The sequence below is a fragment of the Rhinopithecus roxellana genome, chromosome 8 (genome assembly GCF_007565055.1).
Source record: "Rhinopithecus roxellana isolate Shanxi Qingling chromosome 8, ASM756505v1, whole genome shotgun sequence".
Taxonomy (NCBI): Eukaryota; Metazoa; Chordata; class Mammalia; order Primates; family Cercopithecidae; genus Rhinopithecus; species Rhinopithecus roxellana.
Window position 1 is genome coordinate 102,796,447 of NC_044556.1, and position 25,087 is coordinate 102,821,533.

At 37.2% G+C, this 25,087-nt stretch overlaps 1 long non-coding RNA gene and 1 pseudogene across 1 annotated transcript; one reads left to right on the top strand and one right to left on the bottom strand.

The window, feature by feature from the left end:
* Window positions 1-6,167: 6,167 nt before the first annotated feature.
* Window positions 6,168-11,836, bottom strand: LOC104679191. The gene is made up of 2 exons (XR_750287.2): window positions 11,603-11,836; window positions 6,168-7,476 (listed from the first exon to the last, which is right to left on the bottom strand). It is a non-coding gene; the product is annotated as an uncharacterized LOC104679191 (long non-coding RNA).
* A 5,325-nt stretch (window positions 11,837-17,161) lies between these two features.
* Window positions 17,162-18,484, top strand: LOC104679192 (annotated as a pseudogene).
* The last annotated feature ends 6,603 nt before the right edge of the window (window positions 18,485-25,087 follow it).

Sequence of the window (25,087 nt, forward strand, 5' to 3'; positions counted from 1 at the left end):
GAGGTGGAGGAAAAGATTTCAGAATCTACCAAACAGGCATAAAAAAATCAGATGTAAATTAAATATGTTAAATACTCAAAATGCCCAACTAAGAGATGAAAATTTGCTTGTATTAGAATATATAGAAAATATTTTCACATCACTGTTCTCAAAGGAGGCTAAATGTTTCAAATAATGTGTTAAAATAATTTTTCCCAATTATTCTCTACTATACCAATTGCAAAATGTCTCCCCTATTTCTATGTTTAATAATATGTAGTCGAAAATGATAACAATTCTAAAAACAAGCATCTTTTAACATCAAATTGAAGCTCTTTTAACATCAAATTGAAAGCTTGATCCTTATCATTTAATAGTAAATGAACAATTTATCTTTTGTGTTAAGAAACTGTTTCTTAAATTTAATCTTCTATTTTGTAAAACAATGCCAGGAGTAAAATTTACTTGAAGTAATTCATTGCTAGAATCATCATTTCTTGGCATTTCAACACCATGAAGCCTATACTTTGTAATACATATGTCAATTCTACAACTTTTAAGAGTACATACTTTAAACCATGTGCCAAAAAATGAATCTCTACAATGTTTTCCTTTAGTTACACTTGTGAAGCATTTCATATCCTCAAACTTGAGGTAGCGAAAACTCTGATTTCCTTAAAACATCTTAACATTTAACAACTTTAGTCATACATGCAATGTGAATAAATACAATCTCTGAATAAATGTAATCATTCCAAATGCCTGTCATAGTACCTGACACATGATATGTGTTCCATAAATGCTTATTAAAAGTTAAATTGTCTCCTAGATACAAAGATGGGAAGAGGTCGCATTAGGAAAATGCCATGTACAGAGATGTACAGATTTGCGTGTGTATTGATTACTATGTCTAATGAGTAAAGTATTTTAGACAGCCATTTGAAGCCAAAAGAAATGGGAGATGTATCATCTCCCTTTTACACTTGGACCAAGGGATAAAGGGAATCTTGTATCACACAAAAGGAAATAGTAAAACTTACGCCTGAGAAACTATACACTCATATTTTACAAACAGACATTATCTTCTCTATTAAATTTGTGTGTGTGTGCATCTGTGAGTCAATGTGCATGTAATTATCTGATAAAAAATTATTTAAAATGTGTATGCATATATTAATGTAAATAATAGGGATATATATATTCCCAAGGATATATATTTGGAACTTACTTCTTTAACAAAATTATTTTAAATACCCAGTAGCTGCCTTGATAAACGGTAGCTTTTTAGAGAAGAAAAGATTATTCTTTGGCTGAAACTCGTTACTGTCTCTTTATCTAGGACTTAGAAGAACTGCTAGCTGGGCCAAATCTCTCTGAATAAATATCTTATGCTGTCTGAGGAATAAATCACGCCCTAACATTTCTAACTCTGTGTAACTGTTTGAAGGGTTGCACTGCATGTTGCACATTCTATAAGTGCTTCTCTTCCTTATTGTTCTTCACCAAGATGCAAATGGACCCCAGAGGGACAACAGCAGGTGCCTTCTTCATGCATCTCTCCCATATGAAGAAAAGCAAATGTCTCTTTCTAGTGTGCTTTGGGACTGGATAATTGCCCTCTCTTCTCGCTAAGCTAATTTTATATAAAATGGACTTAAGTATGACAGAAAGAAAAACAGAAAGAGATTCTATGAGAAACAGTACAAAATTGAAGTGAATTAAGTGGGGAACAACAGTACTGTAGTAAATTAACAAAAATATATTTTCATTCTACTTATGTGCAAAGCATTATCTTGTGTTTCCAAATCATTACTGCATAAAAAACTCCAGTTTATGCCTTATCTTTGCCAGCTTTAAAAACTTTACTATTAGACAATACAACTTATCAAATCAAATCGGAGTCACAGGAATCATAATCTAACTAATAACAAATTTTACTGATAACATGAAGGATACTGGTAATTGTAACAAACAGGAAAAAAAAATAGAGAAATCTGACCAACAATGCAGGTGCCCTTTCTTCTTCTATTAACACATTTTTTATTTCAAAATTAACATGTAAGGGGCTAATACAGGCATCAGGGCATTACTTGCACAAAGGAAACCCTTTTGTTAAAGATTATTTCCTATTAACATTTCATTAACTTATGTAGACCAGGTACAACTGGCTAAAAGCATTTCATATATAAGGACTCTATTACTACCATATATCATTACTATATTGCCATTAGCATTTTTGCAAGAGTTTTGGAACAAATCATCTTTTTCTGTCTTTCCCAGGTACCTCCTGTGGAGAGAGGAAATAGATTACATGCTGTTAGAGCTATAAAAATACCCTAAAAGTGCTTTTTCTACTCTCTACTCTCATGCAGTCATGTATCTGGTATCAGACGATACCAGACCAGATGTGTGAGGCATGTTTTCCCACACACCAACCAATCAATTCTGCTGTGGATACCCACCAGATGTCTTTTAATTTAGATCAATTCTGACGCTCTCTATATCATGAAGGCTTAGTCTCACAATACAGTTCCCCACTTGAGACCCCAGTTGCAAGTCTGGGCCACCACAAACTTCTGACCAACTGGCTATAAATCAGGGTTCCCATCACTTTCTCCTTGGGTTTGATTCATTTGCTAGAGCTGCTCACAGAACTCAGGAAAACACTTTTGTGTATTGGTTGATTGTAAAGGATATTACAAAGCGTGTGGATGAATGGCCAGATAGCAGAGTTGCAGAAGGCAGGTGTGTGGGAAGAGCTGCCATGCCCTCTCTTGGCCTGCCACCCTCCAGGAAGCTCCACGAGTTCAGCTATTTGGAAGCTCATTGGACCCAGTCCTATCAGGTTTTTAATGGAAGTTTAATTATATGGGCATGATTGATTAAATCATTGGCCATTGGTGATCAGCTTAACCTTCAGTTCCTTTCTCTCACCAAGGCTGGGGATGGAAATGAATGTCCCAACTCTTCAATCATGCCTTGTTCTTTCTGGTGACCAGCCCCCGTCCCAAGCTATCTAGCTCTCCTACCATCAGTTATCTCATCAGCATACAAAAGACATCACTCAAGAGATTCTGAGGGTTTCAGGAGCTATATGTCAGGAAACTGGATAAAGACCAAATGTATATTTCACAGTATCACATAGGCCTTCCACACTAACCTTTTTTTCCACAACCATAAAAAGCTTTTACCTCTTATAAGTTGGGAGTTTGTAAATTTTTTTATTGTAAAATCACTACACAGATATAGCAAATCTGGAAATCCTAGAATGTATTAACACTGAAAAGTTAAAAAAGAGAAAAATCACAGTTCTACATCTATGGATAAACTGGTAATACATGTCTCCAAAACTTGTGTGTGTGTGTATTGATTTGCTTTAACAGGAATATTCAGTAAACATATGAAAACATATTCAACATAAGAGAAAGAAACCACTTATCATTATATCATAATCAATATCAACGACATCAAATTTTCATTGCCTTGTCTTCCAATGTCTAGATCTTCTTTCATCTATCATCATTTTAGTTGGTTTCCAATATTTACTGTTTATATAGCACTCTAATGAAAATTTTCAATCAAATATCCCTGGGAACATCTCATGATTTTTATTTGATACATTCTTATATGAAACATGTGCAATGAAGTGATTTTAATTAAATATTATAGAATGTATAAATTTAAACCACCACTAAAGTATAGTGGTACCATTTTATTATAGTCATTTTATAATCATATATTCTCTTCGTAAAATATCTAAAGATTTAGATTGTTAATATTACACTACTTTCCATTATGTCTACAGAATGTGGATAAATAGTTTATTCATGGTCTTTCCTAAATGCTCCTTGAAGATGTTACATCATTTTCATACTAATTTGAAAAAACACCACATATTTTAAAATGTTATAATTTTAATAAGTAATATTTTATAATTTTTTATATACAGAGAAACCTGATTTAACAATGGTTTGACTTACAAGTTTTCAGTTTTACAAAGGTGCAAAAGTGATATGCATTTAGATGCTCCTCAACTTATGATGGGGTTATGTCAGGATAAACCCATGACAAGTTGAAAACACTGTAAGTAAAAAAGTGTACATTTGATTTAGGATATTTTCAACTTACAGTGGGATTATGGAAGCGTTATTCCATCAAAGTCAAGGAGCCTCTGTATCTTCATAACAGTTTATTTTATATAAAACTGAATGCTTTTACATAATCCATTGTATAATTGTGCACAGCATATTTATATATCATAAAGTGATATATTTAATGCTTATGATATATTGTATTATATGTGGTACATATGAAATACAAAGTAGGTATTATATGTAATTTTATGTATTGGTATATTTATGTTCTACATTTTATATTTTATTGATATTAAAAATTTTACATAATATATGCTACATAAAATATTTCACTTTGCAATAGATTTTGCAAATTATTTTTCTACTTATTCTATTGCTATTTAATTCTTTTTTCATATGCACTAACAAATTTTTATATATTTAAATAAATAATTTTGTACTCTGTTCTTTTGTATTTCTTCTTTAACATTTATTCATTTCAAATAGCTTATACAAATTTATAATTATATTTGAGTAATATATTTGATTCACTAGTCATTTTTATTTTTATTTTTTTTGAGACAGGGTCTGGCTCTGTGGCCCAGCCTGGAGTGCAGTGGCGGGACCTCGGTTAACTGTAATCTCTGCCTCCCAGGCTCAAGTGATCCTTTGCCTCAGCCTTCTGAGTAGCTGGGACTCCAGGTGCACACCACCACGCTTGCCTAATTTTGGTATTTTGTTGTAGAGACAGGATTTCACGAGGTTGCCCAGCCTGGTCTTGAACTCCTGAACTCTAGTCACCCATCTGCCTCGGCCTCCCAAAATGCTGGATTTGTAGGCATGAGCCACCATGCCCATCCTGTGATTCACTCTTCTTAATGCTATTATTTCTTTGGAAATAATTTGACTGCCATTAGCTAGGGAATATTTTTTCAATATCATTATAACTTGTTTTCATTATTTATAAGAGGTTACTTCTAATTATTCTAAAATCTTATCTGATTATACACATGTGTTTGTTTCTGAGATTTTTTTCTATTTTTGTCTATCTGTGCAGCACTTCTACAGTATTGATAATTGCTGCTTAAACATTCAATATCTGGTATTAGAAATTTATCATTGCTTTTATTTTCCAAATCATGTTAATTATCTTTAAGTCCTTTTTTGTCCAGAAATTTAGAATTACGTAGACATGTTTTTCCCCATTCCTTCTACATTTAAGACTATGTTTGAACTTCCATTACATTTCTGAATCAATTTGAGGTAAAAAATTACAAACAGAAAACAGTACTATTGACTCTGGTGGGGTTTAGATTTCATCTTGAAGATAAAGCTGGTTTTCTTTCAAAGGGAGGAGCTGGATGAAATTTGGGAGACTATAGAACAATGTAAATTTGAAATCATCAGTTGTTTACTTAAAGGAAGCTAACGATGCTTCTCCTAACACTCAGCATTAAAGTATGGGAGAGGAAGGAGTTAGGGCTATTGGTTAAAAACAGATCAGCATTCTAGATTCAAACCCCTCCCTTTCCTGTATGGAAGGAGAAATGAACAAGAAAGAGACTCTCAGGATATTACCAGGATGATGGTGTGTGTGTGTGTGTGTGTGTGTGTGTGTAGCAGGAAAGAGACCACTATTAGTCAGTAAATATTTAGCTCTAGCTAATGCAGCGAGTATGCCTTTTTTCATACTATTACATCAAAAAACAGGTACTGAACCTCAGAAGGGAGAAATATTTTTCAGGTAGAAATCCAGCACAAGAATGAAAAAGTCATACACAATTCAAAAATCTTAGAAGAAAATTAAGGATAGGCCGGGCGCGGTGGCTCAAGCCTGTAATCCCAGCACTTTGGGAGGCCGAGACGGGCGGATCACAAGGTCAGGAGATCGAGACCCTCCTGGCTAACACGGTGAAACCCCGTCTCTACTAAAAAATACAGAAAAAAATTAGCCGGGTGAGGTGGTGGGCGCCTGTAGTCCCAGCTACTCGGGAGGCTGAGGCAGGAGAATGGCATAAACCCGGGAGGCGGAGCTTGCAGTGAGCTGAGATCTGGCCACTGCACTCCAGCCTGGGCGACAGAGCGAAACTCCGTCTCAAAAAAAAAAAAAGAAAATTAAGGATAATGCATTTTTATTTTAATTAAGGAAATATTTATTTAAAAGTTGTAATAATTATAGCTATAAAACATGAAACTAATTTTACTGTTAAAATTGTAAAAGTAGTAAATATGAAGAAGCAATACAAAATAAATATATTTGTAACACGCACAACAGACAAAATGTTGGTTTCTAGAATATGTTTCAAAACCACTACAAATTAATAAAATCAACAAAAACATTAACTGAAATTCACAAGAAAATTAACAGGAATATTCAGTAAACATATGAAAACATATTAAAGCTCAGTAATAATTAGAAAAATTGAAATTACTACCAAATAAATTAGTATTTTTTACATATTGAATTTAAAATAAAACGTGTGATAAGACTAAGTGTTGGCAGGTTATGTAGCTGCAGAAATCATTATATACGGCCGAGCAAGTCTACCCTGGTATCTCCACCTTAGACAAATAATTATAATCTAGAATTACAAAAAAGAAATAACACATATCTACCAGAGATACACACAACAATTTCATACCAGCATTGTTGTAGAAGAATTAGAAGCAATCTATGTTGCAACAGTAGGAAAACGGATAAATGAGCTGTAGTATATTTATAAAAGAAAGAGTCTAAACAGAGAAAATGAATGAACTAGAACTACACCTTTAACATACATGAATACTTTTCAAAAGAAAACAATTTACTTGAGATTATATACAATATTTTCCTATTTATACAAGGTTTAAAAGAGAGAAACAATATTAAAAAGGTACCATGATACCTGCATTGCAGGACTTTTCCTTAATTCAGCTAAAGACAGTATCTTTGTCCGTCCCACAGCCACAAACATTTAGGCTCACAGATGGTTTGAAGGGTAAGTGAAGCAGGGTTTTATTGGGTGAAAAGGAAAAAACGGGGAAACAGGATGCTCTGCAAGGCCAGAGTCCCTGCTAGAGCGCTTCCGCCCAGCCGGTCTAATTTCAGGTTCCACACAGGAAGGGGAGGGGCCAGGCTGCACCCAGCTGCAAATGTCATCAACTTCCTGAGGCTCCACCCAAGTGTGCAGGCCAGATAGTTTTCCAGAGACCCCCTCCCACCTGGCTGTCTTACTCCCCCGTCTAAAGAAGTACATCTAACTGCTGTTAGAATAAGGATAGGGTAAGAATGAAGACCAATGTTAACTGCTTCCTGATGACAGGGGGCGCTGTTTTGGGGAGGCATCAGTCAGAGCTCCCTCCCTCAGAGGCCCATTTAAGGGTTCCCAGGAGAAGGGGCCATGGTCAGAGGCTCTGGTTGCATGACTAGTTGGAGTTTGATGGCCTGAAGGCAAGAACAGACGAACCAGGTTATTAGAAAACATGTATCAAAATGAAATAAGGGGAGGGGTAAGGAGAGCTCAAAAATCCTGAGGCCTTTTTACCAGTTTGTACAGGGAGAAGGAGGCCAAAACCTTGACCGGTAAAAAAAAAAAAATTCACCCTTTTGCAGGCACACTGGGCTTCTGTGTTCCCTTCACCTGAGCCTAATCTCAAGCCAACCAGTTTAAGGTTTGGGAAATTAACTCTTTCCAGTTTGGAGGATGCATCTAAGACAAGTGTCCCATGGTACGGGGACACAATTACCTCTCTGTGAAGAGAAGACAGAGAAGGGGAAAGGAAAAGAGAAGGCATTTTTTAAAGGAGTCCCAGGGGTTCAGGATGCATCTGAAAGGGGTACAGAGTGAAAATGAATGCCTACCTATCTAGAAAGGCCAGCAGGCATCTATGGCTCCTTCACTTCCTAACAGATACCCCGGGAGAGAGGGAGAGATGGAAGAGCGTCCTTTTTCCATCTTCTGTCCTTGCATCCCCCAGTTCTGGAGACCTTGGTAGATGCCACCATAAGTACCAAAGCAGCTTGCACCCATGAAGCTGGGGGACCTAGAGAATAGGAATTATCTACTTTCACCTATGCCTCTATCACCCCCACTGTAAGTAGCCTTGGAGTTCCCTAGACCTCTTTTATGCCATGGATATTAACATGGCCTTTATCCATGAAACAAGAAGCCTGGGTTAGCTTAATGGGCAGGAATCAGCTACACTCACTTGTGCTGTGCCTTTTAACTTCCATTATTGTCTGCCTCTGGATCCCTCAGATCCAGTTTTCCTTCTTAGGGCTTTGACCCAAAGCTTGGAATTGCATGGACTCCTTATGATAAGCTGAATGCTAAGGTAAAACTGTGGAAGTGAGTCCTCGTCCAACAAGGGAGAGAAAAGGATGTCTTGTGACACACCCAGATAACTGGTGGCTATAGTTATGTTTGCTAGGGTTTCGGTGCATGGTGCTTGGCTTTGGTTAGGGTCCTTGGTCTCACTCTCCCAAAAAGGAAACTTCCTAGTGATGGGTATTCTATTTATTCCCATCACCTGGCAGGATTTGCAGGATAATTGCTCAGAACTAGAATATTGATCCAGATTTCTACATTACCCATCCCTCTTGTTCTTTCTGAGCTGCAGCTGGGGATTGCTGGTTGGTTCACAGGAACAAGCAGGGTTAGTCTAAAAATGTAGGCAAAAACTTAAAAACAACTAGTGAGTTTAGAATTTAATGACAAATGCATGATAACTTTTGAAACATAATTTCTCTCCAGTCCTCATTTTTGTTAAGAAAAAAATCATGATAGGACCGAGATTTTTGCAAAATAGATTTTAGCCTTATACTTGGCCTGATTATTTGCATGAAGTGCAGCAGGAATAATTATTTCTACACAGGCCTTTTAGATTGGCTTTGATGGAACTCTGTTCTTCAAGGGATCTCAGATAAGACCTTTTAAAGCCATGCCTAGCCATGGGATTATCCTCAAATACATGTGAGTTGGGTCATCCTCTCCTCTTACGGTCCCAAGATAAACTTGGAGCTCCTGGACCTGTTAGAAAGTGACATTCTTTACTGACCACAGGTCGGAAACCCTTTACAGGGACTGAGTATGAGGCCAGTTTCCTCATGGGGCTTTTATTGGCTCTGCCAAGTCAAGATTGACTCCTTAAAGGGAAGTATACCCTTCCAGTCAAAGCCTTGGTAAAATGACCAGTTTTTCCAATTGTTTTCTGTTTCAAAAGAAAAATTGATTCTTATTGCACTGATGCAAACAACTATATTGCCATAAGAATACTCACAGATAGTTTCCAAATTCTAGAGAAACCAGGCAGAGAGAAATAAACATGCTACAAATTTTGATCACAGGAGTGTATACTTTACTTATTAATGACCGTAAATAGTTCAAAATACGTTTCCTTGACTGTGAAAAGCAAAACAAGGCTCAGCAATATTCCAAGCAAAAGTCAAAAGGATTTACTTCAGCTTCCTGAGTTCAGTCCATCTAGTTAACTCTTGTTTTGCTTGATATTTGTGAACATTCCAGCTCTTTGTGAGTCCTGTAAATTTTCCTTTATTCCAATATTACAATCTCAAAAGTTTTCAGAAGCCTGTATTTGAGAGCACCTCCAAAATTCTGTAGCTTATTATAAACCATCGTTTGACAAGGATTAAAGCAAGATAACAATTGTCTGTGAATAGCAAAATGCCCAGGGTAGTGACAGTCAGAAACACAGTTGACAAAAATGTTTGGTTATCTCTGTAGTTTGCAATAACTTAACCTTAAGTATGATTGGTAGCATATACTTAGACATTGGAATGTTAGAAATCTCATACAATTTTGGAACATATATTAGCATTATTTACCAAGATATAACCCAAAGAAGACTGAACATCATTTTGACAGTCCCATGTACCTAAACATGTCAAAGAATCCTGTTTACCTCTCTTTTCTGGACACTTCAGGGGCCCTCTCAAAGTACTCAAAAAGTCAGGTGCCAGGGAAGACAATTTTGAAGCTGAAGTTTGATTTTGGGAAGGCTGTTAAGTGTTCAAGATTTAAAACACTTGATATTATGAAATAGAATTCCAGATTACCACAAATTATTTATTTTGCAAAAATGATGACTCAGAACATGTAAAGAAGCAAAAACCTTCTATAACCCTTTAAAAATTTTGCCAAAGAGCAGCTAGTGCTGTATTAAACCCTTGTTATGCTTTTATTTCAATACTCAACTTACAGAAAAACCATATAATACGGTTTTTTGAATTTAGTCAATATGTTCACACAGAGGACCTCTTCAGCAAGGTTAATTTTCACAGTTCTTCCACCACTTCTTTGAACCTTCAGTTTTTTAATAATTTAACTCAAAACAATCCTTTAGCCCCAGGCAAAAATTTACATTTTCATGCCTTCTTATAACCTTTTACTGAAAAACATATTTCACTGTTCGTACACTCCTTGCATGCAAATCTATTTCCAGTAGTCTCAATTACATGTTATAATGGTAACTCCTAGTAATTTTTAACATTAATTTAAAACCTGGTAAATTGTTTTAATTGCGTGCTAACTGCAGCCAAGGTTTGCCTTCTTAATTAAGGACGTGATTAGTTCCATATGTCCCCAGGCCCTACCAGCTGTGAAGCAGAGGAGACAGTTTTTAAAACCCAAAAAGCAGTTTGTAACCTTAAATCACTTAGCAAACCTTGCATCTTACCTACATTTTACCAATAGTCTTTAGGGGCTGTTTTTATTTCTCAAAGATTAAAGTCATGTGAACTGAAAGGCACCACAGCTTTTAACTTCCCTTAAGAAATACTTGATCCCAGGGCTTGTCTTTTTTAGGACGAATTAATTAGAGATCTTTTTAAAGACAGCACACACAGTATACACACAGACAGGCAGAAGATAATCCAGTTGCTGGGTGAGGCCCTTTAAGAGACAGGGCTAGGAAAACATGCAGATATCAAACCAGAGAAGGATCATCCTCTAAGGCAGGATTGCTCAACAACCCTTGCCAAGCAGTTACTGGCCACGCCCCCAGGATGTAAAACAAGATGGAGGCTTGCAGAACACACCATACAGATATGCAAAGCAAGCCAGGATTGGCCACAGCCCAAGACCAGCCCCAGAAATCCTTTTTCACAACTGAAGCTTTACAGAGACTAAGTTTACTGCTGACTGGGTGTGAAGAGGAGAAAAAAAATGGTTTAAAAATGGCTGGGGAAGAACCTGTTATTCTTATGCAAGTGGTTCCTCCACCAGGGAGACAAGTTTAATTGCTGTGGGTCAGAGCGGGCCTCCCTGGTGCAGGGAGGAGGATATCCTATGAGTGCGTGGCAGAAAACGCCAGCCAGCCACTCGTGGCGCCTTGGGCCAGGTATCCCAGCCCTGGCAGGGAGGGGAGGGTGGTGGGGAGCCACTGCACACCAGTTCCTTCCAAAAAAGGGTGAAAAGGCTATGAAAAGGCCCCTAACCCTAGGAACAATAGCGGGGTGGTGACATGGTTACCTCTACCCTCAGAAGCCGGAGGATGAGAAGGCTCAGAAGAGAGAGGTAAGGGGAAGAATTCTTGGCATGCATTTCACTCACTGTTTCTAGAGCCCCCACATTGCATACCAAAAATGTTGCGGATTTTTAGTTTAACTAAAGACGGGGTCCTTGTCTGTCCCATGGCCACAAAAATTTAGGCTCACAGGCAGTTTGAAGGGTGAGAGAAACCAAACTTTTTTGGGTGAAAAGGAAAAAAGTGGGGAACAGCGATCCTCCATAAGGTCAGAGTCCCTGCTAGAGAGCTTCTTACCCACAGCTTGAATTCCAGGTTCCACACAGGAAGAAGAGAGGCCAGGCTCCTCCCCGCTGCAAACAGCATGAACTTCCTGAGGTTCCACCCCAGTGTGCAGGACGGTTGGATTTTTTTTTTTTTCTGGGGATCCTCTCCCACCTGGCTGTCTTGCATGGTTTTTTTGTTTGTTTGTTTTTTTAAGTGAAAGTTCATACTCTGGCTAAATGTGTAGGAATTTCCAGTGGTGATTACCTGTCAGGGAGGTAATGGGAAATGATAGAGAGTGAATATGTGATGAGCATTTTACAGTCATGGCATAGTTTTTCTTTAAGCTCTATATCTTGTTATACAATTTGTTTTCCTGACCTGCCTGGAACTTCTCTGCTCTCATAACAGCTTCCCCACGATTCATTCATACCAGCTGGAAAATTCTACTTGGCCTTGTCAGTGTTAAGTCTTTGAGGAATAGCCTCCTTAAGGAAACAGCAGAAGTGTGGTTTATTCTCGTGGCATCCAGAATCCTGTTTCGTTGAAAAGTTTAATGCCACTTGCTTGGATCATTGTGGCTTCCATTCCCAGAACCTCTGCTGCTTGTCCTCAGGGTGTTTTCATGGCTTGAAACCCTGTTAAAAATCCTTCCCTGTTTAATTGTTTTAAGCAGTTTCTTTTGAGGATCTCTTACCTATTAGTAAAGATAAACCTTCCCTTCACATTACCTTGTTTGAAACAACTCTTTATGTATTTTTGGCATTTAATTATTTAATTAGAAGTGAATATAATTTTTTAAAGAAAGTCAGTTGACAGTTTCTTTGGGGGCATTTCTTTGTTTTTTGTTTGTTCACGGGGTGTTTATGCTGGGATTCATTCTGATTTCCTTCTCCTTTCTTGCCCTGACATGTCCCCAGAAAGCCTCCTCTTCTAGAGTCAAGGTGATCACCTTAATTTCCTGCCCTTCTATGGCAAGTTAACACAACCTTCTCCAACTCGGAGCCCAGACCCTGAAAAGCTCTTGATCACTCCTATAATGAGAAGGCTGCAGATGTTTTCCCTAGGCTTGGGCTTCAGTAGATGCAGTTGATGGCTATAAGTTCAGGGCTCTTTTCTAGAGATGTAAACTCATTTTTATGTTTTCCTACTCACCCACCAAGAGACTTTTTCTATTTACTACAAGTGGGAAATTAATGCAGAAAAGACGGCGAGGGACAGACTTCTTTAGTTTAGCAATGTAGGGGTAGGGGAAATATGTAATTCTTAGTAGTCTAAGTGTCTGCGGTAGAAATGTTATGGACTGTACCAGTGTGCAAATGAAAAACTCTGCATTAATACCCATGCAATGTTCATCTTATCACCAGATTTAGTTCTAGAAACATTTCCTATGGGACTGTTCACTGCATTTTATTGTTGAATACTCTCAGCTCCAGGTGAAACATACTGAAGTGTGAAATGGTCAATTATAACTGGATAAACAAAGTTGCTTGGATAAAATATTATTAAACTGTGTGGTTGGTTGTTTAGTGTTCATTTTTCTTTATCTCAGGGCAGGGGGTATACGGAATAGAAGAAGGATTTGACACTTTAGGAAGATGACTTCGTGAACAAATTCACAGTTACCAAGACCAAAACATTTCATGCTGAGTTGTTTAAAACCGTTTTCACATCAAATATTTCATTACTTCCCTGTTCTGTAGAATCTTTCAAAGTTTGAGTTTCTGTGGGGTAGACCTTACACGATTTTCCCCCTTTAATACCTTTGGAGAATGAATTTAATCTTGGAAAATACTCTCAGACATTGATATTTTGGAAAGTGAATTCAGAAGGGAATATCAGGAACATAATTTTAAGTGGTTTTTAATACATACCCCTGAAGCTTGAGATAGGTATCACACTTTGATGCATAGCCTGTGTTTGCTAAAATACCACTTAGGAAACCTGTGGTTCCTTGACTGAGAGCTTCATTTAGCATCTTATTTATGATTCGCGAGCTCATGGTGCTCCAAAGAAGTGCTTATCTCAAGCCGTACGAGTAATATTTCTGAAGTATTTTTTGAGATCATAGCAGACAAGAATGTCTGACAGTATAGGCTGGTATTTTCTGGGACATCTGCCTGCAATTAGAATTTTATTTGGGAATAAATTTACCCAAGATGGGAAACAAACTTTCTTCTTGTAAGTCTCCTACTCATTTTTCAAGTAGTAATGTCATCCTTCAGACACGTTCAATTAGTGATCTTTGTGGAGTTTTGTGGAGTTTAATGGCTATGGAGGCTAGGAACATAAAAACTTTATGTAAACCGTAACTATCACTTGTTTTTGGTGTCCCAAAAGAGATTTGTGACTAAGCAGTGATGGCAAATAGAAATTCCCTTCCCAATTTGTTGGCTGGTGTGCCTAACCTTCTACGTTCGAGATCTACTACCGTGGCTGGAAGAGATACAGAGTGAAGGTTATTTGAGTGCACAGGTATATATGAGAAATAGAGAGAAGAAAAGAGGAAGGCAGGGAGAAAGAGAAGAGAGAGAGAGGAAAGAGAGAGAGAGAGAGAGAGAGAGAGAGAGAGAGAAATAAGGAAATTAGAGTTAGAGCTGCCTAGTGAGATGAAACAGAAAAGATGACTCCAGTTATTAGTTATACTCATGGCCCTCTACAAACTCTACCTCCTGGAATCAGATGAGCATCCTCTTGAAGTGAAGCCTAAAGTCACCATACTGACTCTAGATGTTTCTTAGCTATCAAGAAAGCCCCACTGATGATTGCTCGAATGCAAACATGTTAAAATGTTGGTTCCAGGGATTCTATGTTTATATATGGTGTCTTTTTTTTTTTTTTTTTTTTTTTTTTTGAGGTGAGTTTCTTGCTTTGTCACCCAGGCTGTAATGCAATGGTGTGATCATAGCTCCCTCTAGCCTCAAACTCCTGGGCTCAAGCAATCCTAAGTAGCTAGGACTACAGGTGTGTGCCACTACACCTGGCTAACTTTTTTATTTTTGATTTTGTAAAGACAGGTTCTATGTTGCCCGGGCTATGTCTTGAACGCCTGGCCTCAAGCAATCCTCCCACCTCAGCACCCTGATTAGCTAGGACTACAGGCATGCACCACCATGCCTGGCTAACTTTTTGTTTTTTATTTTTAAGATAGGGTCATGCTATATTGACCTGGCTGGTCTGGAACTCCTGGTCTCAAGCAATCATCCTGCCTCAGCATCTCAAACTGTTGGGATTACAGGTATGAGTTCCTGCACCCAGCTGTGCCTTTTACACACACTAAAAAATCTCAACCCATTATGAAACATCTTAAATATTGGCAAGAAAATTTCATTTCTCTGGAGCAACAATTTAACTTAGTTTGAAAATACAGTCTGCTTTTGAATGTTTATGTCATCCACCTGGGATTATTTCTGGCTGTTCAACCAGCAGCTGGTATATTATACTGGCATTAACTTGTTTCCAAGACAATTACTTCTGCAAATATTGTGGGCAAGTGTGTGCAAGTGTGTACAACTGTGTGTGTGCATGTGTTTGGGGCAGGGTACAGAGTATACAAATGTACATGTGAACACACAGGGCTTGAAAAAGAAGAAAAGAATATTTTGTCACTTTCTTACATTGATTTGCACAGGGATAAAGGAAATAAGTCAGGCTTATATCCTTGTCTCTGTGTAAATTATCTTTGTGCTTCAAATAGTTGCTTGCATATGGTGACTTAACCTTTCTTCAGCTCAGGAAAAAAGATTTCTGCATTTTGAAATATGTAAGGGCTGAAGCTTGTATTATTAAAAATAGACATTTTTATTTTAAAACCTAATAATTAAATGTTAAATCAGCAACTTTAAAAAGTAGATAAAACCTTGAATTGAGATAGGACTTTTCCTGTTTTCCTATGTCTATTGCTTATTTCTTTTCATGTATAAATAATTTTATTATATTTAATAAAGCAAACCCTCAAACTTAACAAATATAGTTTGAACATGAGGATAATAATTTTGTCCCACACTGAAGTAAATTTTATTCTGGATCAAGGCCTTTCTTCTGGTGTAATAATTTTGTGAAACTTTTAAAGTTAAAAATGATATTGCAAAACTCAAGATAGGTTCTAGTTCAGCCAAAAGTTAATTTATTTTCCTGATAGCTAGTTGAGTCAATTTGGATGATGTACATCTCTGAACCAATTAAATGGAGAAGGCATTAGAATTTTCAATAAATGTACAGTTCTATGACAGAATCAATAAACTCATATGTCATGAATTAAAGTGTTGAAAGAATGGTATCATTCCAGCAAAACTTTTGTGCTATTATCAGAATATGGTAAATAGATATTGGGTAGCAAATATAGAAAAAATTTCTAACCACATTGACACGATCTTTTTCCTGCCTTATCCCTCAGCCATTGCTAAAAGCACCAAAACAAAACTAAACAACACAAAAACAACCCACGTACCTTCAGGGATTTTATTTTTTTTGGAATGAGCGGGTGGAGAGTTTACCGAAAACAACAGAGCAATGAGCTTGTTTACCAACCTCTTTCTCCCATTTAATCAAACCCTTTTCCATTCTCCCGTGAGTACCAAGGCCCTCAAAGACAGTAGCATATACATAAGCTATCCGAGAAAAACGAGCACTTCTGAAGAGTGACCAAAATGAGTGAACATCCAAACATTTGTTGACAAATTTGTACTATTATATTTTTGTTTTTAATTTTACTTGTCCTTACTGTGATATAATACATATTTTTTCAAGTTGCCATGGATTTCTGTCTCCCAAGATGCGCTGTTAATCAATCTACTGATTATAATCCAATTAACCAATTAAAGGCAGATCTACACACCAAGAAAGGGTAATTTATCATAAAGATAAAGTATGTGGATAATTCAGAGTAAAACTACAGCCTCGTTGAGTAAGAACTACATTCATTTAAGGATCATCGAATAGCTTTTGTTGACCAAAGACTAATGCTCCAACGCAGTCGCAGTTCTCACTTTGAGGCCTTTCAAAAGGGGCAATTAATTGGTAACATATTTGGGACACTGACCTGAGTTGCCCAAGCAAAAATATAAACTTTGTTTTTATGAAGGAAAGGTTAAGGAAGTAGTTAAATCAGGTGAAATAATATTTCTTTATCTTAATTTAATTTTATATCTTTTATAATTATTAAGTGTGCTTCCACCTCATTCTGTAAGACTTTTCTAATCTTTATACCACTTACATGACAAATAACATATGCTCTGTATGCTTACTGTCTGCCTGCCAGCTAGGTGATAGCTAAATTGGTTGGATCTGCCTGTATAAATAATCTCCACAACAAGTGCAGCGAAAGTGGATTAAATGAAATGAAAACAGTAGGGCAGAAAGGTCATCGGCAAAGCCTGAGTCCTGTCCTCTTGCTCTCTTCACCAGACAATATGAGCTTCACCACTCGCTCCACCTTCTCCAGCAACTACCAGTCCCTGAACTCTGTCCAGGCGCCCAGCGGCGGCGCCCGGCAGATCAGCAGCACAGCCAGCCTCTGTGCAGGCGCCGGGGTCTCTGGTTCCCAGATCTCTGTGACCCGCTCCACCAGCTTCTGGGGCTGCACGGGGTCTGGGGGCCTGGCCATGGGGATGGCCAGGGATCTGGCAGGAATGGGAGGCATCCAGAATGATAAAGAGACCATGTAAAGCCTGATCGACTGCCTGGCCTCCTACCTGGACAGAGTGAGGAGCCTGGAGACGGAGAACCGGACACTGGAGAGCAAAATCCGGGAGCACATGGAGAAGAAGGGACCCCAGGTCAGAGTCTGGAGCCATTACTTTAAGACCATTGAGGAACTGAGGGCTCAGATCTTTGCAAATACTGTGGATAATGCCCGCATCGTTCTGCAGATTGACAATGCCCGTCTTGCTGCTGATGACTTTAGAGTCAAGTATGAGACAGAGCTGGCCATGCACCAGTCTGTGGAGAGCAACATCCATGGACTCTGCAAGGTCATCGATGACACCAGTGTCACTCAGCTGCAGCTGGAGACAGAGATTGAGGCTGTCAAGGAGGAGCTGCTCTTCATGAAGAAGAACCATGAAGAAGAAGTAAAAGGCCTACAAGCCCAGATTGCCAGCTCTGGAATGACCATGGAGGTGGACGCCCCCAAATCTCAGGACCTTGCTGAGATCATGGCAGACATCAGGCCCCAATATGATGAGCTGGCTTGGAAGAACTGAGAGGAGTTGGACAAGTGCTGGTCTCAACAGATTGAGGACAGCACCACAGTGGTCACCACGCAGTCCGCCGAGGTTGGAGCTGCTAAATCGATGCTCACAGAGCTGAGAGGTACAGTCCAGTCCTTGGAGATGGATCTGGACTCCATGAGAAATCTGAGGGCCAGCTTGGAGAACAGCCTGAGGGAGGTGGAGGCCTGCTACACCCTGCAGATGGAGCAGCTCAACGGGATCCTGCTGCACCTGGAGTCAGAGCTGGCACAGACCCAGGCGGAGAGACAGCGCCAGGCCCAGGAGTATGAGGCCCCACTGAACATCAAGGTCGACTTGAAGGCTGAGATCGCCATCTACCACCACCTGCTGGAAGACAGTGAGGGCTTCAATCTTGCTGATGCTGTGGACAGCAACAACTCCATACAAACCATCCAAAACACCACCACCCGCTGGATAGTGGATGGCAAAGTGGTGGCTGAGACCAACAACACCAAAGTTCTGAGGCATTAAGACAGCAGAAGCAGGGTACCCTTTGGGGAGCAGGAGACCAATAAAAAGTTCAGAAGTAAAAAAAAAAAGAAAGAAAAATTAATATAAATCGTCATTAAAATAAAAGCTGATTTTTTTGGTCAAGAATGATCAAGAAACTGCAAAAACATCTGATTCCCAGTATAAATGATTAAAAGCAATTAACAAATTCTACAAAGAAATGGGGATCTATGTACAGTACAGAAGATGTTTCTGTAAGACAGTATAGGGAGCATATTTATTCCAGTAAACTTTACAGGTTGGATAGTTTCTCTAAACAATACAAATGACCAATATTGACTCCACTCGGGATGACCAATCATTTGATTTACATGGGACTGAGGGAGTTCACAGGCTTTCATCACTAAAACTGTAAAAGTCACATGGAAAACTAGGATGCATTGGACATTCTAAATCATATGAAATAGGAGAATTGTATACATCACTGTCTGTTTAAGTAAGTGAGTAGTCTAAATATTCATGCACTTCACCATCAAAGGTATCAGACCTATGTCATTTTACAGCTGAGTTTTACCAAGCTTTCAAGAAATAGTCCTCAATTGATATAAATGTTTTATGAAAGAAGAATATAGCAAATCTTGCCTGTTTGAATTATTAAATATATAGTAGAATATGAATAACCAACCTGGAAAATGACAGTATAAGGAAAATTTGAACAATTTCACTTTGAACATTAATACAAAAATCCTAATGACATATTAGCTTACTGAAGCCACAATATAGATGAAATATATATTATAATTATGTAACATGAATCACAAATGTGAAAAAGTTACATCAGAGTTTATATCAATATAATTTACTACATTACTAGATTATATGAAAGAAACTTCTAACCATTTCAATAGAGGCAGAAAAAGCGCTAAATTGTATGCTCACTTCTAACCATTTCAATAGAGGCAGAAAAAGCGCTAAATTGTATGCTCACTTTGGAGTAAACCTGTTAGTAAATTAGAAAGAAAAGGGAGTTACCTGATCTGAAATTTCTCCTATCAAAAGTCTATGAACAAATATACATATATATATATATATGGATAGATAGAGCATTACAGGAATTAGCATTAAAGTCAGAGATACATTGTTTTACAACATTGTAATTATACATTATAGTACCAACATTATAATGGTAGCACTAAACAATGCAATATGATAATTAAATATATAGTGTAAGAGAGTAAGAGATGCAGGTGTTCCTAAATAAGACATGAACATAAACACAGGAAATACAATGTAATAGAAAACGTGATAGAAGGTATAAAAGAGTTTTGCAAAGTTACTGCACACAAGGTCAAATTACAGAATTCATCAGTGCTCTGCACAGCAGCGATAGTCATTTAGAATATTTGGCAGAAAAATTATCCCATACAAAATAATAACAAAAAATTGAGCTCCTAGAAATAGATGTAATAAATGTACATGATATTGAAAGCAAACGAGCAAAAAAATTCAGGTGAATTAAAGACTCAAATGTAAAAAGATAAAAATTGTGTAATTTTTGAAGAAATTATAAGATACTTTGTTTTCGGGATATGGAATGATCTCTTAAAGAAGATGAAAAAAGAATAAATCACAGGATAAATATTAATAAATTCTATCACATTAATATTGATTATACCTTTGTCAAAAATTTCTACAAAAATGGAAAAATAGAAGGCACAAAAAGAAAATATTTCAATGCACATAAATTATAAAATGTTAATATTAAGAAGATATAAAAATTTACATATTACTAAATTAAAGACAAGCCTAAAATCATCAAAAATATTACTATGCACTTCTTAGAAAAGAAGTTCAAATGGTCACCAGTAATCATTGGAAGGTAAACTAAAATAACAATAAAAAATAATTTATCTTTTATCAGTTTAGCCAGTATGTAAAAGTCTGACAATAGCAAGCTTTGGTCAGGACATGGAAAAGAACTACTCTAATTTGCCTGTAGAAAGGTAAGTTGGTAGCACTTCGTGAACACAATTTTATGATACTCTCATTTGGCTCAGGATTTCTACTTCCAAACAACCTAAGGAGATACTCCTAAGAATGTTGCAAGTAAGGCTGGGTGCGGTGGCTCACCCCTGTAATCCCAGCACTTTGGGAGGCCAAGACAGGCCTTGAGGTCAGGAATTCAAGACCAGCCTGGCCAAAAATACAAAAAAATTAGCCCGATGTGGTGACACATGCCTGTAATCCCAGCTACTCAGGCAACTGAGGTAGGATAATCGCTTGAACCTAGGAGGTGGAGGTTGCAGTGAGCCGAGATCATGCCACTGCGCTCCAGCCTGGGCAACGGAGCATGACTCTTTCTCAAAAAAAAAAAAAAAAAAGGCTGTTGAAAGTAGAATTATTTATAAGAGCAATATTTGAAAAATATATATGTATAAAGACCCATTAATAGGAGATGGAGAAAATATGACATAGTGATGTAAGAGGCTATTTGATCATTAGTAAGAATGAAATAGAGGCAGGGATATCAATAAGAATAAATCTCAGGAACAACAGAAATTATATTTAAAAGGTCAAGCAATTCAAATTGTATGATTAGTAATAATATTAAGGCACACCACTCCTAAAATTTCATGGATGCGTATGTATGTCATCACTGTAGAAAAGCAACATTAGGCTGGGCATGGTGGTTCACACCTGTAATCCCAACACTTTGAAAAGCTGAAGTGGAAAGATCACTTGAGCCCAGGAGTTTGAAGCTACAGTGAGCTATGATCCTGCCACTCCCCTCCAGCCTGGACGACAGAGTAAAATTCTGTCTCAAAAAGAAAATAGTGATAATCATATTTTTTTAAAAAAATGGCTAGAAAATATCCATGGTAATGCCTGAATGTTGATACCATTTGAGAGAATGAGAGGCTGGATGTATATAGGCACAATAAGCTTTAACTCTATTTATAAGGTTTTATTTATTAAATAAAATCTAAAACAAAAATATAAAATATTTATGTAATATTTTAATTCTACGTGTTAGACATAATTAGAAGCATCATTTTATTCCGTGGATTTTCTGTTTATAAGATGTGACTCAAAATAAAAAGTGTTACCAAAATAAAAAGTAGTCTAAAACCTACATAACTAATATGCACCTTTAAAATTAAACGTGCATTGAATGGATTATAGCTAAAGGATTCAAAAAATAATTCACATTGACTCCCACCCAATCTCTCAGATTTCATCTGACATACATTTTTAAAAAAATAATGAACTGCTCCCTAGATACCTTTGTCTAAACGTTAACAATCCTACAAATAATTTCCTTTCTCCGAATCTTATTCCTTCTAAGAATGTTATTATTCTTCCTAATCTGATGGTCTTCTTCAGTCATTTCAGCTCTTTAAAGTTGTCTTTTTCATCCTCCCAGGATACCAAATTGCTTAGGAAATGCTTTGAGTTTTATATCAAACTGTCTCTGGAATCCGGCACTTTATTACCACTTGCACTGCACATACATTAGTCAGAACCCAAACATTTCATCTATCTCTCTTCTAAATATGTCTTATGAAAATATATAATATAATTTATATATATTCTACATACATATGTTATATATAAATTCATATAATATGTACATTTATATTATGTCTAAATATATAATATGTATAATACCTACAAATGTACAAATACAGAGAAAGAGATATGGATAGTACAGTTGTCTCTTTTTAAAGGTAAAATGACTATAATTAGTATAAAAATAACATGTATTACCCCATCTCTACTAAAAACACAAAAAATTAGCCATATGTGGTGGCAGGCCCCTGTAGTCCCAGCGACTCGGGAGGCTGAGGCAGGAGAATGGCATGAACCGGGGAGGCGGAGCTTGCAGTGAGCCGAGATGGCGCCACTGCACTCCAGCCTGGGTGACAGAGAGAGACTCCGTCTCAAAAAACAAAACAACAACAACAAAAAAACCACAAAATATTGATTTTATATATTTCTAAACTTAAGCAATATAGGAAGGTGCAAAGATGAAAATGTGAAATAATCTGTACATCAAACACCTATGACATGCAATTTGCCTATGTAACAAACCTGCACATATACCCTTGAACCTAAAATAAAAGTTTAAAATACATAAAAAAGAAGAAAGTAGAACCTCCCCAGATCTTCAGAATTCTCCTTCCAGAAATACTTGAAGGTATTGTTTGACATTATTAATATTGATACGGTTTGTCTGGGTCCCCACCCAAATCTCATCTTGAATTGTAGTTTCCATAATTCCCACATGTCATGGGAGGGACCCGATGGGAGGTAATTGAAATGAGATTCATGCTATTCCCTGAGCGATCCTCTTGATAATAAGTTCTCATGAGATTTGATAGTTTCATAAGGGGCTTCCCTCTTTGTTCGGCTCTCATTCTTCTCCTTGCTGCCACCATATGAAGAAGGACGTGTTTGCTTCCCCTTCCACAATGATTGTAAGTTTCTTGAGGCTTCCCCAGTCATGCTGAACTGTGAGTCGATTAAACCTGTTTCCGTTATAAATTACCCAGTCTCGGGTATGTCTTTATAAGCAGTATGAGAATGGACAGATATATTTAGAAATATGTAAATATGGAGGCATCTATTTATCTCTCTGTATATTTAGATTTTCCAAAATAGGACTATACTAATATGACCACACTGCGTCAATAAGGTATGAGTACCTTTATCTCCATCTTTAACAAAAAAGGATCTGCAGCAGAAATTAAAGAGTTGCTGAATTTCAGAAAAAGATTTGTTCAAAGGAGATTACTTTCATCAACTTCTGTTGCTACTGTTAATGAGAGAATATGCAAATCACTAAAAATATGAACTCAGGTGTTTTAACTACAACTTTAAACAATCTCTCTTAATTCCTGTTTTTCCCATTTGCCCATTTTTTTAAGTTGGTATATAACTAGTTGAAAATTATTAGAGTTTATTATATGTGCCCTTTGCCTTGTAATATAATTTGAGTGCTTTTAAAGTTTTATTTAAATTGATGCTATGTTCACCACCAGTGAGCATTCTCTATGGTTGAGTTTTCTATTTTGTGTCATCACTTTTTGGATAGATAGCATTTTGTTATTTAGAAATGCTTTGCTCTTTGAGTTTCTGCTCATCGATATTGTATTTCCAAATTATTTTATTACACGCAATTTGCCTGCAATTTGCATTTGTCCTTTTGAGTGAAATTATCTCTTTAAAATCACTTTATGTGCTGTGTGAATATAATATTCCTTTAGTAAGTTAGAATGTTAGAAATAATGTTGTTGTCTTTTGAACACTAAATATAACTATTCCCCCTCTTCCTTTATGTGGAGATAGTCTTTATGATATATTTCCTATGCATACTTCATTTTTATACTATTACATATAGTCTAAATGCCCATACAAATCATACTTAGTATTGGTTTCTGATTGGGTTTATCTGTCTTTTAAAATGTTTATATGTATGCTGTCTTATTATACCTATCCTTCTTCCCCATTTAAAAAAGTCATTAACTTGTGTTTTGAGCTCAATCCATGACCAATGTCATATATACCGTGTGTATTGAACCATATAGCACTGGACCCATACCTGTAACTACTACATGGTACTTTTATGTGAATAGATATCTAGGTTGTTTATTCTGTTTCTCTAACAGTGTTATAATAAGCATAGTTTTATATGTAACTTTATGCTTCTCTGAGCTAATTTCTTTTTTTTTTTTTTTTTTTTTTTTTTTTTTTTTTTTTTTTTTTGAGACGGAGTCTCGCTCTGCCGCCCAGGCTGGAGTGCAGTGGCCGGATCTCAGCTCACTGCAAGCTCCGCCTCCCGGGTTCCCGCCATTCTCCTGCCTCAGCCTCCCGAGTAGCTGGGACTACAGGCGCCCGCCACGTCGCCCGGCTAGTTTTTTGTATTTTTTAGTAGAGACGGGGTTTCACCGTGTTAGCCAGGATGGTCTCCATCTCCTGACCTCGTGATCCACCCGTCTCGGCCTCCCAAAGTGCTGGGATTACAGGCTTGAGCCACCGCGCCCGGCCTGCTAATTTCTTTAGGTAAGTACTTGATATATTTAATAGTGTTGCTGAGACATAGGACCTGAATATTACAGCTTTTACTACATATTGTCAAATTGCTTGCAACTTAGCTTTACTGGTTTACTACTAGCAAACTATAAATTTGTGTCTCAACTATTTTCAAACACTTGATGTTAGTGTTTCCTTTATCTCTGCAAACTCACAGCACCTGCTGTTTTTTTTTTTTTTTTTTTTACTTTTTAGTAATAGCCATTCTGACTGGTATGAGGTGGCATCTCATTGTGGTTACTGTTAGTGGAAGTGAAAATTCAACCATTATAGAAAGCAGTATGATGATTTCTCAAAGAGCTGAAAGCGGAACTCCCATTTGACCCAGCAATCCCATTACCAGGTATAGATGCAGAGGAATATAAATCATTCTACCATAAAGACAGATGCATGCAAATGTTCATTGCAGCATGATTCAAACCTGAATTCCCATCACGGACAGACATTGGATAAAGAAAATGTGGTACATATACACTATGGAAAACTATGCAGCTTAAAAAAAAGGAGATCAAGATTTTTGCAGGAACATAG